The following is a 17502-nucleotide window of genomic DNA, read 5'->3' as shown; positions in this document are numbered from 1 at the left end:
TTAAGTAGGAAAAAAAAATGAATCCTTTTTTGTTATTGTTTTATTTTATTTTGTTTTTTATCTGTCTTTAAAACATATCTAGTCTCTTTGGTGGAAAATGGGCTTCAACCTTTGATATTGGAATCTTCTTTCCCCAGAACCTACTCAGAATTTCTTTTTCACTTATCCCATCGACTGACTCCCTTCCTCAGTTATGAATCAGCTCTGCATAATATTGCTTCCTGGATTGTAGTCTAAATATGCTACACAACATACCAGGTACCAACATATGCTAAAGGAAAGAATGAAATTTGAAAAAAAATATTGTCAATAATACTGAAATTACTATATAGTCACTAGTAGTGGAAAAAATTTCTGATAATCTGAAATAATTTAAGAGTATTTTGTGAAAATAATAAAATATAAAACCAATAATAGTATTGGATACAGCTGCATTTCCTAGAAGACTAAACCATCTAATATTTTGATAAGTAAAAAAAAAAAAAAGAGAGAGAACTAATTAGAAAAAGTGGATAATATAATTTTAGTTCTGTAAAACTATGGAACATAGAAGTGTGTTTATGAGTGGTTGACTAAACTAATATAAACAAATTATTGAGAATAATTATCTCTGGGTGATAGGGTTATGGTGATATTATTTTCTCTTTATTGCTTTGCTGATTTCTCTAAATGTTCTATGAAACTGTAGTTATTGCATAACCTGTAAAAAATGAAAAGATGGTAAGCAAGACCTGATTGCAATGGAGAACCCTGTGTTTTCAACAGCAGTGGTTATTTATAAGTGGTAGAGTTGTGAATGATTTACACTTTCATTTTTATAATTTTGGGGGTTATTTAATTTTTAATTATTTATGAAATCAGCTATTTATAATTCATTAAATATATTTTACAATATAATTTTAAATTAAAACATTAAATATTATTTTTATATGAAAAGTTAGTAGTATGTTTCACTGAAAGTTAATTTTGGGGCTAGTGGCACTATCTAAATTGATTCCACTTTTCCCATATTTTCAAAATTTTCTCTCCAGATCAATTACTGGGAAAAAGCCCAGGAAAGATGGAAAGGAAATTGAAAATGGTGAATGTGTGGCTGGTGGGAATGTTAGGAGTCATGAGAGCCCTGTGCATGTATAATATATACCTTCTCACGTGCACCATGTTCTTGCTGTGCAATAATGCCCAAAGGCTGACTCCTGGAAAAGGAAAACGACTCAGCTAGCTAGCTATTCTATGACTACTCTTCTGTTCTCCTGCCATTGGCTCTTCACCTACCTCTTAAGATGAAGCAGAAAGGTAGGAATTTGCAGCCTCTGAATGTTCTCCAGGCTGTGAGTTTTCATTATTGCAGCCCCACAAGATCAGATATAGAAGATGAGGTGATATCTCAGTGGTATTCCTTATGGGAAGGAGAAGCAGTGCTTTGTGACCATGATCCAAAAAACAAATCACATCCTTTCTGCCATGGTGCCCTTTGTCCTATTTTTTCAGGCATGGCAGACCACATTTAGATTTCACATGTTAGTCTTTCCTCAGCTAAGGATACAGGGACAGTGATCCCCCATGGTGACTTATCTGTGGCAGATTGTTATCGTAGCTTAATCTTTCCATATCACTATGCATGTTTATGGACTATCTGCCCCCAAATCTGAATCACTGAGTGATAAAGGATACAAATCAGTATTAACATTTAGCCTTAAAACATAAGTAGAAAGGTGAGTTGGAAAGTGCATCAATATATTTTAATAGATTGATAGAATAATGCTTCTTACAAAACATCATCAGAAAATGTACCCTTCCATATAGATTCATTTTCCTATAATGGAAGATAAAAACCTTATGAGCATGGAAACTTTTATTTTAAGCATTTTTATTGATTTTTCTCCCCAAACACGTTACCCTATACAATAGTGTGAAAGAAATAGTGAATAGAGAGAAAGTTAATCCTTTTAATGGACATAAAGAGCATCATGACTCATGGACTGAGTTCAAATGCAATGTCCCTCCTTCATAGTCTATTGAAAAGGAAGAAATTCACTTACTGCCACCACAGGCTTTGGAACTTCTTACTAGCATGTGTGTGGTTACTGTGAAGCAGTAATAATCCTGAGTACCACTAAGGGGACACTTTACAGACCAGCCCCAAACTGCACTGCTATTTTGAGTCAATGCTAATCAGGGTGAACAACTGTCCTGATTAGACTGCTACTGTGTGTGTGTTTTCTTGGGATACAGGACTTTCCGTGCTAAGACTGGGACATTCCCAGGGAAAGCGGGGACTTATTCACCCTCATGTTTGTCCAGGGCAGCACTGTAATGCATGTGGGATGACAGAGGTATGTAGGTATATAGTGCTATTTGCTCCTAACAGGTAGAGTTGTGATCGTAGATTGCTTTTAGTTAGTTAATTTAGATTTTTTCCTTTCAGAAGCAACACTCTTCCTCTATTGCGATTTCTTGTCTCTGTTATTACCAACAGCTTAATGTACCACCTTCTCTTCTAATCACTTTCTCTTCTGCTGCCTGTCACCTCTGCTCTGTTTCACTCTTCCATTGTCCCCTCCCTGCCACTTCACATGCTCCCTGCCTTGATTTCCTCACATTTCTTGTTCCTATCTAGTGGTTTCTGCTGCTTGTCTCAGCCTTCCCTAACGTGAGTCTTAATTTTATATCCCCTTTTTGCCAGTGAGATTCCTTCTCTCTTAACATAGTGAAACTAACACTATGTCACAGCATGTGCTAGCTTTGTCTTGCTGCTGTTTTTAACAATATTCAGTGTTTGATGGCTCTCCATTTTCCTTCCAAGTGTGTTGCTGTACTAGTTGTTGATATTCTCAGAGGTCTGATCTCCAAATAAAGGTGTTCCCCAAAGTATGGCCAACAAATATTAATATTCCACAAGTCATTGTGTTATACAGAAAAGTAGATTCATCACTGTGTAAGTTTGGGAAACATGGCATTAAGTGCATGGGAATGGGGTATTATGAGAAGGTTTCTCAGACCCAGGGGTGTCCACTGGGAGTCACCAATTCAAATCCCGGGGTTTCCTGGGGTGCTGTTGTGAAAGGCTGCATTGAATACCTCCAGAGCTCCGCTAACCACACAGTCACTGAAGACAATGGGTACTATGGCACTTTTTCTGACAGATGGCAATACAGAGTCCTGAGGAAGCACCAACTTTTGCTAAATTATAGAAAGTCTTTGAATCCGGTAGAGGTAGAACTGAAAGCAGGATTTCCCAAACTTTCTTTATCCAAGGAACATCTTATGGACAAGTGTTTTGGGCAACAGCAATTTGAGAAAATGGCTGTAATACACTTCAAAGCATAAGTAAGCATGTCCTTCATTATCTGATAATTGTTACCATCTCCTTCTTTAGAGGTTGGTTATATGTTTTATAGAAAAAAACTAGAGTAGGCAGAAGACCACACGTCACTGTGAGTAACCGCAGGCATAAGGAGATATACATCTCAATTCTCTCCCGTCCACTATCTACTATCAAATTTGCTGTTAGTGCGATGTAAATTTGAATAGATGATCAAGCAGCTTTAAATCCAGGCAATATGGATGGCCAATGCTATAAATACCTTCACTTCTTACAGGGTCACGATGCACACATGGTCCATATCAAAAACTTTGGGTAGTCTTTCAAAGCATCCCACTTCACTCTATTTAACACATTTCAGTGTGTTTAACCCTGTGGTTACCAAACTTGTTTTATTATGGAATACTGCCATGTTTACTATTTAATACTTCTTATAATCTGTGACATTAGAGGTCATTTTAGAAACTCTGGCATAATATATTTTGCCTCTTACATTTACTTCCTTTGTGCCCTTTATCTGCAAAATGCCACCCTTTCTAATACACAATGGCTCTTTCAGGACCCTTTCTATACATAAGAAGAAATATTTGCTCCATGCTGGAAAAATAAGTCTTTTAAAAAAGGATTAATTAATTTTCTTCCAGAATGATTTGAGAATAGTTCTGCCTGATAAAGACAGTTATGTAAGTTTTCATATTGAGATCTTTTCAAGTCCTATTGTTTTATGGTGACGTGCTTGGGAAACACGGGAGTACACTGCTGTAATAAATTTTGTTTATAAACTTCATTTGCATTTATAATTATTGTAAGGAAAAATCTGTCTTCAGAAAGAATGTTGTCTTAGAACTCAAAAGAGGAAAATCTCGACTAAACAGTTAAGGTTTGTGAAACAGATGGATCATCAATATTTTATAATATCCTTTCCATATCTAAGACGCCAAATGCTTTCTAAGTATCAGCACAGTCTTCACAATATATCTCTTAGATAAGTCAGTGGCAAGCACAATTTAATAAGCTATATCACACTTTGAAAAACTCAGCCACCTAAAAGCTTATTCTTTGACTTTTAGTTGCAGAGATGAACATTGAACAGAAAGTGAGGAGGAGCAGATCCACAATGGAAAGTTGAGAAAAGATTTAAAAAAAAAGAGGCAGTCCATGTTCATGGCAAAGCATGGACAATCTCAGGGTCATGGTCACCTGGGAGCTTGTTAAAATGTGGTACCTTCATCTAACTATCAGAGCCTGATTAAGTAGGTCTTGGTTGTAGCAGAATAAGCTACTGATAAAAGAAGCTTTCTATGTGATCCCCCATTACCCTGAAGTTTGAAAACCACTGCAATAGAGAAACAGGTCAATGATCACGGTGCTTCTATTAAGTATTGAACTTAGAAGATGAGGGTAGCATGTGGGCATTACAACAGAGGGACGACAAAGGGACTTACGTGCATCATCCATGGTGAAGGCGGAGACAAGTTTTGGGTTTCACCATTATTTTTGCCTCTGTTTGTAGAGGAGAATGAGGTGAGAACTAAGGGTGGAGACTTCTGGAAGTGATCCTGATAAATGGCTTTATGCATTGAGATAAGAAGAAGACATGAGCAAAAACACACAACGCACTGTTGGGTTCGTGGTCCTGGAGAAAGGACAGCACCAGGAACATTTTCCTGAAGGTACAAGACTCAATGAGGAATGGGAATCATTCAACCCCGGATTTGTCCCACATCAGCTTGTGCTTTTCCCAGTATAACTCATCCTGTGTTAAGCATCGCACAGGTGGCATGGATGAACAAGATGTTTAAAATGAGTCTTTCTGAAGTACCCACAGTCCATGTAAACAACGAGTATGCAGAATACTCCCATCATGTAAAGTGTCAGGTCACCTATGCAGGCTGAGAAAATTGATATAAACAGAGTCATTTCAAAATAGAGTCAGATCCGCCCTCCCAGAGGAAAGGCTTTGCATGTCTTGCTCCTTGAACCTTTGTAATGTTTGAACTGAGCAAAGTAACGTTTGGATGGGGCCAGACCAACACTGTCATACAAACAATTATTTGTAAAGCTAACAGGAAAACAGACCTCCTGACCAACAAGAATTGATGATTTTGGACGTTCTTTAGAATCAATAAACAGCTATGTTTAGCTAAGGAGCAACTTAGCTTAACACCAATAGAAATTCTTCTATTCATGTAATCACTTTTCTTCCCTGTCTCATAAAAACCACTTGCCTTTGGGACATAATTTGGGTTTTGACTGAATCTATGTCCCTGAATTGCAATTCTTTTTTATCTCCAATAAACACTGTTACCTTACCTCTTACTTTGGCTTTTTAATTTTAGGTTAGCAAGGCCTTGTTAAAGAGATGGGTTCGTGACCCTGGGCCCTATATGTATTTCAAAGTTAAAACCCTACAATTTATTTTGTAGATAGTTCTCAGAGGGCTGTGCCTCAGACACAGGGTTTCAATCTGAGACTTGATGCAGATTTCTTGAAGCCTTTGCAGGGGCAGAGTCTGCGTTGGAAATGCCTGGGTGAGGGTGGGAGGGGGCGCTCTGTGGTGAGAACTACTCTAATGACTCAGCATGGAGAGGGGCAGTGTTGGAAATGTCTTTCCATTCCGGGGTTCTCCTAGGCCATTCAAAGCTTCAGCTGATAGTAAAAAATAACCCCCTATTTACCTTCTTAATATATGCATTAAAATGCAAACAGCCTTGTGAAGTGTAAAGTACTGAAGCTATAGTAATTAACCCTTAATTCAAAGGGGTAGAATTTTCTTGCAGAAACAATTGATCAACTTGGCAACTGTGCAACTTTGGGCTGACAATCTGGCTTCACTATATCTTAGTTATCTTTATCGCTAAAGCAAGTTGGTTGGGTTAAGTTTTTGATCCCCAGAGCTTGTCTGCAAAGCATTATTGTGACAATAAACTGAGGTGGAGCTTGGTCAACAAGGATTTAAAAAAATATTTTTAGTTGACTTTAGGATCCTCAGATACAAACAGCCCTTAACGTTCCAAATTTATCAATTATTTTATCCGCTTACTTTCCAAATCAATAGCTTACAAAGCGCATGACACTAATGAGAATAGGACACAACTTGGGTAAGTGTGAAGCCAGAGAGGAGTGGGGTTAGAGGTGAGCAGTGAAAAGGAAAACTACCTCGGTAGTCCCAGGACTAACCTGTGCGGTGGTGTTAAAAATTATCAAGAAAATAAGACTATAGCATAAAGTGTAGAGGAGAAAGGATGTACTCTGTCTTAGCTGTGCTTCACCTGAGTTGACAGCAAGCCACACAGAAAAAGATGATTTTTGACAGGCTTCACAATTGGTCACATTTGCACACCAAGACACAAAGTATCCTCTGTGAATTTGTGCAGGAGGCTAGGTAGCTGACATGCGGCTCTATCCCATCCCCATCAGGGACTCATTCCAAGTTATAAAGGCCAGGCCTGCAGGGTAGCACACTTTACTGAGTTTGTACTATGTGTGAGATCAGCTGTGGACTGATCTGGCCCTGACGTCAGTGAGCCGGCAGTTCAGTGGACAGCACAGTCATATGGGAGCATCATTCAGCCTTTACAATTGTCACACGGTAACTGCCATGACAGAGAGGCGGCTACTAACACAGCTCGCAGAGGACCAGGACCGTTTTCTGTGCTTTTGTTGTTTCTCTGCCCTTCCTGTCCCTTTCTTGGCATGCAGTCCCTCTTACATATCAGGGGCTGAGCCAGCAAGCAAGGTTGTGAGGACCAGGCTCACACCACACTATATCTTTACAGCAGAAAAGGTGTGGCATTTCTTTTTTCTAATCACAAAACTACTAAATCAGCAAAAGAGTCATGGATTGGAATTAACATTTGGAAACTCATTGGGCAAATCAGAATCCCTATCAGGTGGTATATTATTTAATACTCACAGGAAATTTGAAGTCAATGAGAATTTTCCTAGGCTGAGGGCATGCTTTCTCTAGTTACCCTGGAAAGCTAGGCTTCATTTTACTAATTCCCCTTTCACAAACACATCAGCTCTTCAAATCTCTGCACTTTCTGCAGGAGTCTCTGTTCTTGCTTCCTGCCTTACAGAATCAGTCATACCCATTGTCCGCATGCGGGCGTTGCAGTCAGGCTGGAGCCCTGAGCTATGAAACGTTAGTGGGCTCACATTTATGTTATTAATTCTTTCTTGTTTCTGGCACCCCGGCATTTATTTTACTTTATTTTATTTTAGCTTTGATTTATATAAAATACTATATGGAGATATAGTTAAAGTTCAGAATCTGATTCTATCATTCCTATGTTTGAAACTTTTTTTCTTTTTAGCTTTTCAAACTTTGTTTTATTTTTTAAATAATTTTTCTATGTTTCAATTACAGTTGACATACAATATTATATTAGTTTCAGATGTACAACATAGTAATTACACATTTATATAACTTATGAAGTGATTTTCCTAATAAATCTAGTATTCATCTGGCACTGTACATTCAGTTATTACACATTATTGACTATATTCCATATGCTGTACTTTACATCCCCATGACTGTTTTGACTATATTCCATATGCTTATTGACTATATTCCATATGCTGTATTTTACATCCCCATGACTGTTTTGTAATTACCAATTTATACTTCTTAATCCCTTTACCTTTTTTCACCCACCCCCCCAAACCCCCTCCAAACTGGCAAACATCAAAATGTTCTCTGTATCTATCAGTCTGTTTGGTTAGATCATTGTTCTCTAGATTCCACATATAAGTGAAATCATGTGGCATTTGACTTTCTTTGTCTGACTTGCCCCACTCAGCACAATACCCTCTAGGTCCATCCATGTTGTTGCAGATGGCAAGATTTCATTCTTTTTCATGGCTGCGTAATACTCCATTGTATATATGCACCACCTCTTCTTTATCCATTCATGTATTGATGAACACCTACGTTACCACCATATCTTAGCTATTGTAAACAATGCTGCGATGAACATATGGATGCACATGTCCATTCGAGGTAGTGTTTTGGTTTCTTCAGATAAATACCCAGAAGTGGGGTTACTGGGTCTCACTATAGCCTTTGTCTCTTTGATAGCCTTTGTTTTAAATCTATTTTGTCTGGTGTGAGTACTGCTACCACAGCTTTTTTGTTTGTTTATTTGTTTGTTTCCATTTTCATGAAATATCTTTTTCTATACCTTTACTTTCAGTCTGTGTGTGTCTTTTGATCTAATGTGGGTCTCTTGTAGGCAGCATATGTAAGGGTTTTATTTTCTTATCAGTTTAACTGCCTTATATGTTTTGATTGGAGGATTTAATCCATTTACATTTAAAGTAATTGCTGATAGATATGTAGTTATTGCCATTCTATTATTCATATTTTTGATCTATTTTATTTTTCTTCTTAAATAAGTCCTTTTAACATTTCTTAGAATACTAGTTTGGTGGTGCTGGACTCTTTTAGCAGTTACTTGTCTGACAAGTTCTTTACTTGTCTTTCTATTTTAAATTGGGACATAATTTGAAATTATGTCCCAATTTAAAATAATGTCCCTTGCTGGGTAAAGTAGTCTTGGTTGTGCGTCCTTGCTTTTCATTATTTTTAATATTTTGTGCCAATCCTTTCTGGCCTGCAAAATTTCTGTTGAGAAATCAGCTGACAGTTTATGGGAGCTCCCTTATAGGTATTTATGGGATCTCCTTTACAGGCAACTAACTGCCTTTCTTTTGCTGCTTTTTAGATTCTTTCATTGTCTTTAAATTCTGGCATTTTAATTATGATGTGTCTTGGTGTGGGCCTCTTTGGGTTCATCTTATTTGGGACTCTGTGTACTTCCTGGGATCATGTTTATTTCTTTTGCCAGGTTATGGAAGTTTTCCATCATTATTATGATTTTTTTAAATATACTCATAATTTTTACTTTCATTTAAGATAATGTAGTTTTTTTCTGTAATGAATATTTTGGTATTTCAAAAACAAAAATACAGTTTTGCATCTGGGAAAAAAAGAAATATAAGAAGCTAGAGTAGTTATGATGATTTTAGAAATTAAAGTAAATTTAATCCAACCAACATTTGATGCACTTACTAGGGAAGGCATTGTTTTAGTTGTTATTGAGATCAGTCGAGTTTAATTATTAAGGTCCCAGGCTCTGGATTCAAAAAGCTTGGGTTTGACTTCTAGTTCCTACATCCTGGCTGCATGATACGGGGCTATTTAATTTTTTTCATGTCCCCCCTTTCTTTTTTTTTTTTTAAAGATTTTTATTAAAATATAGCTAAGATACAATATTATATTAATTTCATGGGTACACCATAGTTTATTCAACATTTATATGCCTAAAAAAGTGATCACCATAAGTCCATCAACCATCAGACACCATACTGTGCTGTCACAATGTTATTGACTGTAATATTTCATTCCCATGACTACTTTGTCATATACCTGGAAATTTGAACCTTTTATTCAACTTCACCTTTCCCCCTTTCAATTTTTTAATTACAGTTGATACTCAATATTATTTTATATTAATTTCAGGTGTACAGAATAGCAGTTAGACATTTATATAGTTTAAGAAGTGATTCCTCCTGACGAGTGTAGTACTCACCAAGCACTATGAATAGTTATTACCATATTATTGACTGTATTCCCTGTGCTTTACTTTACATTCCCATGACTATTTTGTAACTACCAATTTGTATTAATCCCTTCACCTTTTTCACCCTGCCTCCCAACCCTTTGTCACCTATCACCCCCATAAATCTAGTACCCAGATGACACCATACGTAGTTATTACACTATTATTGAATATGTTCTTATGCTATACCTACATCCCCATGACTACTGTGTAATAACCAATTTCTACTTCTTAATCCCTTCCCCTTTTCACCGCTCCAAGCCCCCTCCCATATGGCAACTATCAAACTGTTCTTTGTACTTATGAGTTTGTTTCTGTTTTGATTTTGTTGTTTACTGTTCTTTAGATTTCACACATAAGCAAAATCACATTGCGTCTGTCTTTCACTGTCTGACATACTCCGCTCAGCACAATACCCTCCAGGTCTATCTGTGCTACTAAAGATGGCAAGAACCCACTCCCTTTCAAGGCTGAGCAAAATGCCTTTGCATATATGTACCACTCCTTCTTTATCTGTTCCTCCATCGATAGACACCCAGGCTGCTTCCACATCTTGGCCATTGTAAACAATGCGGCAATGAACATATGGATGCACTTGTCACTCGAAGTGGTTTTTAGGGTTTCTTCAGATAAATACAGAAAGATTACCGGGTCCTTCTTTGTCTCTTGTTGTTGCCTTTGTTTTAAAGTCTATTTTTTCTAGTGTTAAGTATTGCTACTCCAGTTTTTTTTGTTTTTTAATTTGTTTTGTTTCAATTTACATGAAATATCTTTTCCGATTCCTTTACATTCAGTGTATGTGTCTTTAAATCTGAAGTGAGTCTCTTGTGGGAAGGATATGCAAGAGTCTTATTTTCTTATTCATTCAACCTTCCTGTGTCCTTTTATGCTTTATTTTTTATTTTTTTATTATTAGTTTCAGGTGTACAAAACAATGTAATAGTTAGACATTTATACCCCTCACAAAGTGATAACCCTCTCCCCCAATCTACTACCCCTCTAACTTCACAGATATAACACAGTTGTTACATTTCCACTGTCTCTATTCCTTATGCTGTGCTCCACTTCCTGTGAATATGTATATATATAATTACATATATATGTAATATATAATTATGCACTCATTATTATTCAGCTTCAGCTTCAGGTGTACTGGATTAAGAAACTGTGGTACTTTTATACAATAGAGTATTACTCGACCATGAAGAAGAATAAAATCTTACCATTTGCAATGATATGGATGGACTTCCTATGTCTTTTGATTGGAGCATTTAATCCATTTACTTTGAAAGTAATTGTTGATAGATATGTAGGTATTGCCATTATATTATTCATAATTTTGATTTTTTTTTCCATCTTAAAGATGTCCCGCTAACATTCCTTATAATACTGTTTTGGTGGTGATGAACTCCTTTAGCTTTTTTTTTGTCTGGGAAGCTCTTTATCTCTCCTTTGATTTTAAATAATAGCCTTGCTGGTTAGAGTAGTCTTGGTTGTAAATTCTTGCTTTTCCTCACTTTGAATATTTCCTGTCATTCCCTTCTGGCTTGCAAAATTTCTGTTGAGCAATCCACTGACAATCTATGGGAGCTCCTCTATAAGTTATTGCTTTTTTTTTTTTTTTTGCTGCTTTTAGTATTCTCTCTTTGTCTTTAACCTTTGGCATTTTAATTATAGTGTATCTTGGTGTGGACCTCTTTGGATTCATCATCTTGTTTGGGACTCTCTGCACTTCCTGGACTAGTATGTGTATTTCCTTTGCCAAGTTAGGAAAGTTTTCAGTCATTATTTCTTTAAATAGGTTCTGAATCCCTTGCTCTTTCTCTTCTTCTTCTGGTAATCCTATGATGTGAATGATATTATGCTTGATATTGTCCCAGAGATCTCTTAAACTATTTTCATGTTTTTGGATTCTTTTCTCTTTTTGCTGTTCTAATCTGATTGGCTGTTTTCTGCTACTTTGTCTTCCAAATCACCAATTCGATCTTCTGCTACATCTAGTCTGCTGATGATTTGTTCTGGCGCATTCTTCATTTCAGTTATTGCATTATTTACTTCTGACTGATTCTTTTTATGGTTTCTATGTCCTTTTTTATGCTTGTTATCTCTTGAAGTTCTTACTAAGTTCCTTGAGAATCTTTTTAAGTATTGTTTTGAACTCTGTATCTGGGAATTTGCTTGCCTCCATTTTGCTTAGTTCTTTTTCTGGACTTTTCTCCTGTCCTTTCATTTGGGATATATTTCTTTGTTTCCTCATTTTGGCTGCCTCTCTGTGTTTGTTTCTATGTGTTAGGAAGATCTGCTATATCTTTCAGTCTAGGCCTGGTGGTGCCCTGTGGGGCCCTAGCACAGTCTCCCTGGTCAACTGCTCTGGGTGCTCCAGGATTGTGTGTCCTCCTGTTATAGTTGAAGCTTGATTGCTACTGGCACATCAGTGGGTGGAATTGACCCTCAAGCTGATTGGCTGTATGGTTTGGCCATGTCCACCACTTATAGGCTGCTGTGAGGGGGGCTTATTCTACTGAATGGGATTCACCCCAGAGGAGTGCCTATTGAGACCACCCTTTGGATGTGCTGCTTGTGGGACTAATTAGGCAGTGTTCTGCTTTGATTTAAAGCCAGCCTCCACATTTGCTGGTTCTGGGGCCTCTAGGGAGGGGCTCTGTGCAGGCCCAGGTCACCCACTTCCTATGACTGGCCAAGAATACCTGGTAGGAGATACAAAGTGATCTGTGGAGGTTCACTGCTTGTGCTAAACCTTGAGTTGTGTGGGAGAGGTCACGTGGTGAACTGAGGACGTCTGCCACAAGTATTGGGATTGGGATAGTTCTGCACAAAGCCAGGACACCCCGAGGCCTGCTGTTACCTGCCAACTCCCTTAAGGTTTATTCACTGATAGGGCCTCATGTGGTATGCAAGTTGGATGAGGCAGAGTCTTAGGGAGTCACTAGAGTGAGAAGAGTTGTGGTCACCAGGTTAATATGGACTCTGGTTTGTTGCCAGTGTTCAGCTTGGAGCTACTCAGCAAAACTCTCAGAGCACACCAAGGCCAGTCATCCCCGACTGGGGCCCATAGATTCCAGTAGTTTCCCAAGACAGAGTGCAATGTGGGCAGGGCTGGCTGCTTTTCAGGGAAGCACCCCCAGCATTGGGGGAGTTGAGTGGGACAAGGTACTAGCACAGCTCACCAGACCAATTCAGTTTCAGATTTGGCCATGGGCATGGAGGGAGGCCTCCACACAGGAAAGATGGCATCCACCTGCTAGCTGCATGGAAGAAGGAATGAACATAGTGAAAATGGCAACTGTCCTCCAATCCTCACCCTGAAGCCACCTCAATCTGCCCCTCCATATGCCTCCAATACACCTAAGTCACTGTCTCTTTGTCAAAGCCCAGGGTGAGTGCCTGAGAGTAATTGAGTCTGTGCTGGGCCCTTTAAGAGGATGTCAGGTTTTCTGCAGCCTTATGTTCCACCCAGATGGTTTCAATCCCCACTGATTTTCACAGCCAGATATTATGGGGTACCCTCTTCCTAACACCAGTACTCCAGGCTGGGAATCCTGGTGTGGGACTGGTGTCCCTTTTCCTCCCAGGAGTCCCTCCTCCTCCCAGGGGAACCTCCATGACCTAGAACCTCTGATTCTCAATCACCATGTCGAAGTTTAGGGCCAGCCCATTCAAGCCTTTGCCCCTACTTCCAGTCTCTATATGACTTCTTCTTTATATCTTTAATTATAAAAATATCCTTAATTATATCCTTAATTATAAAAAATATAAAAATTCTAGACTTCAGATGGTTCTCCAGGTTGATTGTTCTATAATTTAGTTGTAATTTTAATGTGTTCGTGGGATGAGGCGAGCACAACGTTCATCTACTCCACCATCTTGGATCCTCCCCCATCATTATTGCTTCAAATAGGTTATCAATTCCTTGTTCTCTCTTCACCTTCTGGTACACCAGTGATATGAATGTTTGTACACTTGATATTGTCCAATAGGCCCATTAAACTCTCCTCATTTTTTTTGGATTCCTTTCTCTTTTTGCTGTTCTTATTGGGTGTTTTCTTCTACCTTATCTTCTAAATTGCTGATTCAATCCTCTGTTTCATCTAATCTACTGTTGATTCCCTCTAATGTATTCTTTATTTTAGTTATCGTAGTCTTCATTTCTGACCAATTCTTTTTTCTGTTTTCTGTTTTCATTTTAATGTTTCCAATATCCTTGTTGAAGTTCTCACTGGTATTATTGAGCATCCTTATAACCAGTGTTTTGAACTCTGCCTCTGGTAGATTGCCTTTTTCAATTTCATTTATTTCTTTTTCTGGGGCCTCTTGGGGGGGTGGGGGGTGTTGTGTTGCAGGCCAAAGTCAGCCGCTGCTTGTGTTCTGCCACAGAGTCATTTGGCATGTGCTACAAGTTGATTTGCAAATGGTTGCCACTTGTGCTGACCTTGGAAGTGCCTGGGAGTGGTTAAGCTATGAACTGAGGCTAGCTGCCACTAGTGCTGGGCATGGAGCTGCTTAGCCAGGGATATGTGGCACACGAAGGTCCGATGCTGCTTGTTTGGGGTTTGTGAACTTTTCAGTGGGCCCACAAGTTGAGTGGGATGGTGTCTCAGGGAATCACCAGGATGGGGTGAACTGTATCAGCTAGGTTGATGAGGACTCAGATATGGCGCCCGCCCACATCTGCACGATGGGTGTGGGGAGAGCTCAGCAAAGAAACAATGGTTTCTGCCAACATTCATGTCTGGTAGAAAGCTGCCCTTCCAGCCCTTGACTTGAAGCCAGACAATTCAGTTCTTCCCCATATATCCCTGGTGCCTTTTGAGCTGATGCCATAGCACTGGAGGTCAGAGTGAGTGAGTCTGCCAGCGAGTACGTCCATGTGTGGGCCCTTTCAGAGGAGCGCCTAGGAGTGCAACAGCCCTCATCTCACTCAGCCACAATCTCTGCTGGTTTTCTCCACCAAAAATTATGAGAACTCTCTTCCCAGCACTGGAATCCGGGGCTGGAGAGTGTGGTATTGGGCTGAGACCTCTCACTACTCATAGGAGACCTCCACAGCTGAGATTTATCTCTCAGCTTTTAAACACCACATGTGGTGTGGGACCAGCCTGTTCTACATCTCTGTTCCTCCTACCAGTCTCGATGTGTCTTCTGTATATCCTTAGTAATAGGACCTCTGTTCAGCTACTCTTCAGGCAATTCTCAATGATGGTTGTTTTGTAGTTTAACTGTAATTTTGATGTGGTTGTGAGAGGAGGCAAGTACAGCATGTACCTAATCCACTATCTTGACCAGAAGCCTCCGCTTATGCTTGAATCTTGTTTCTGCTATTTACTTGTAATATTTTGGACAAAAAAAAAAAAAAAATCTCTGTGTTTAAGTTCACTCATCACGGTCATTTTAAAATAAATTTTTTTTTTTATTATAGAACAATTTTACATTTACAGATAATTGCAGAGGTAGTATAGAGAGTTCCCTTATACCTCATAAAGAGATTTCTCTGTTGATAACATTGTACATTAGAATGGTACATTTGTTACAATTAATGAACCAATATAAATGCATTATTATTAACTACAGTCTGTATTTTACTAAGATTTCCGTAGTTTTAACCTAATGTCCTTTTTCTGTCCCAGAATCCCATCCAGAAGACCACATTACATTTATGTCTCCTTAATTTCCTCTTGGCTATAATTTCTGAGATTCTTCTTGTTTTTGATGAGCTTGACTGTTCTGAGGAGTGCTGGCCAATTATTTTGAAGAATGTTGCTTAGTTTGGGTTTTGTTGGATGTTTTTCTAATGATTAGATTAATATTATGGGCTTGGGGAATGCAAAACACAAGTAAGTGCCATTTTTGTTACATCATACCAAGGGTACATACTATCAGCATGACTTATCACATTCAATGTTGACTATGCTCTCTTGGCTTTGTTTAATGTTTGATGTAGTAACTTAGATGAGATTCCAGGACATTAAAATGCCATTAGATTTAAAAAAAGGAAAGGAAAAAAAAGTAATCTGAATAGAGTTACAATATTGGCTCATTAATTGTGACAAAAATACCATACCAAAGTGAAATGATAATAATAGGAAAAATTGAATGTAGGTATATAAAAATCATCTGTATTATTTTTGCAATTTTCCAGTAACTCAAAGTTTTTCAATAATTTACTTAAATAAACAAATAAAATCACACAGAAAAAGAAAATTCCCTGTCCTTCATGTAGTCAACCCTTCCTCTTCCTCAAGGCCCTGACAATCACTGATTTTCAACCTCTATAGTTTTCAGGTTTCCTTTTTTTAAAATTAGTTTCAAGTGTACAAAACAATGTAATAGTTAGACATTTCACCCCTCACAAATTGATAACTCCCCCAATCTATTGTCCCTCTGACATCGTATTATCTATTATAATTCCATTGACTCTATTCCCTATGCTTTACTCCATATCCCATAACTACATATATATATATGTAATTATAGTTGACATACAATATTATTCAGCTTCAGCTTCAGGTGTATAGTGAAGTGGTCAGGCATCTACATTATACATGAAGTGGTCTCCCTGATAAGACGTGCCCATCTGACACCCTACAAAATCTACAACATTATTGATTATATTCCCCAAACTGTCTTTCATATACCGTTGGAAATATTGTAGTTACCAATTTGTGTTTTCTAATCCCCTCCCCTTCTCCCTCATACCCACCCCCTCCCATCTAGCAACCATCAGTTTGTCCTGTATATCTCTGAGACTATTTCTGTTTACTTTGCTCATTTATTCAGTTTTTTTTTAGATTCCACATATAAGTGATAATAAAAAAAAAAAAAGAGGGGAAGAAAAAAGAGAAGGGAAAAAAGAGAAAAGGGTGTCAGGCCCACTTTAATCTGCAGGCCACTTGCTTAGCAATAGAGTCTCCAGGCAACTCAGCACCAGCTGTATGGAGAGCCAGGACGCAGCACTGCATGCACCAGCCTCCCTCTGAGGCTCCCAGTCAGCTGCCTCAATTGGCTGCCATGGGCTCTGGGACTGCACTCACCATCAAAAATCCTCACAGGTTGTTGTGGGCTGCCCGCTGCTGCAAAAATCCTCCGTGGCCTGTGGAGGTGGGTCCGGGTACCAGAGGCCCAGGGTGCCCCCGGCAACACAGCTCTAGTTGGGCAGGTGCCCCAGGGCACCACGGGGTGTGGTCGGTGGCCCCCACCAAGTCAGAGCATCTGGGCTCCTGCACCAGCAACCAGGCTGCACAAACGCGCCATGAATGCCTTGTCCAGATCATGCCACCGTGCAGCTCCCGGCCCAACACTCTCAGGAAAACTCTCAGTCTCTGCCTGTCTCAACCAACAGCCTGTGGAGCAGGAGAACGCCCAACAGTCAGGCCTCTCCCTAGGAACAGATCACAAGCCATGTACGGAGCCAGGACTCAAGGCAGCATGGCCGCGCACACCGATGCCACCAGACCAATGCCTTACAGAATCTGACCCTCTGTGGGAGGGCTTCACCACGTAGGTTTTTCTTTTATCTAATATTTTACTGTCACT

This window comes from Rhinolophus ferrumequinum, unplaced genomic scaffold, assembly GCF_004115265.2.
Source record: "Rhinolophus ferrumequinum isolate MPI-CBG mRhiFer1 unplaced genomic scaffold, mRhiFer1_v1.p scaffold_87_arrow_ctg1_1, whole genome shotgun sequence".
Lineage (NCBI taxonomy): Eukaryota > Metazoa > Chordata > Mammalia > Chiroptera > Rhinolophidae > Rhinolophus > Rhinolophus ferrumequinum.
Note: the sequence above shows the minus strand (reverse complement) of the source record.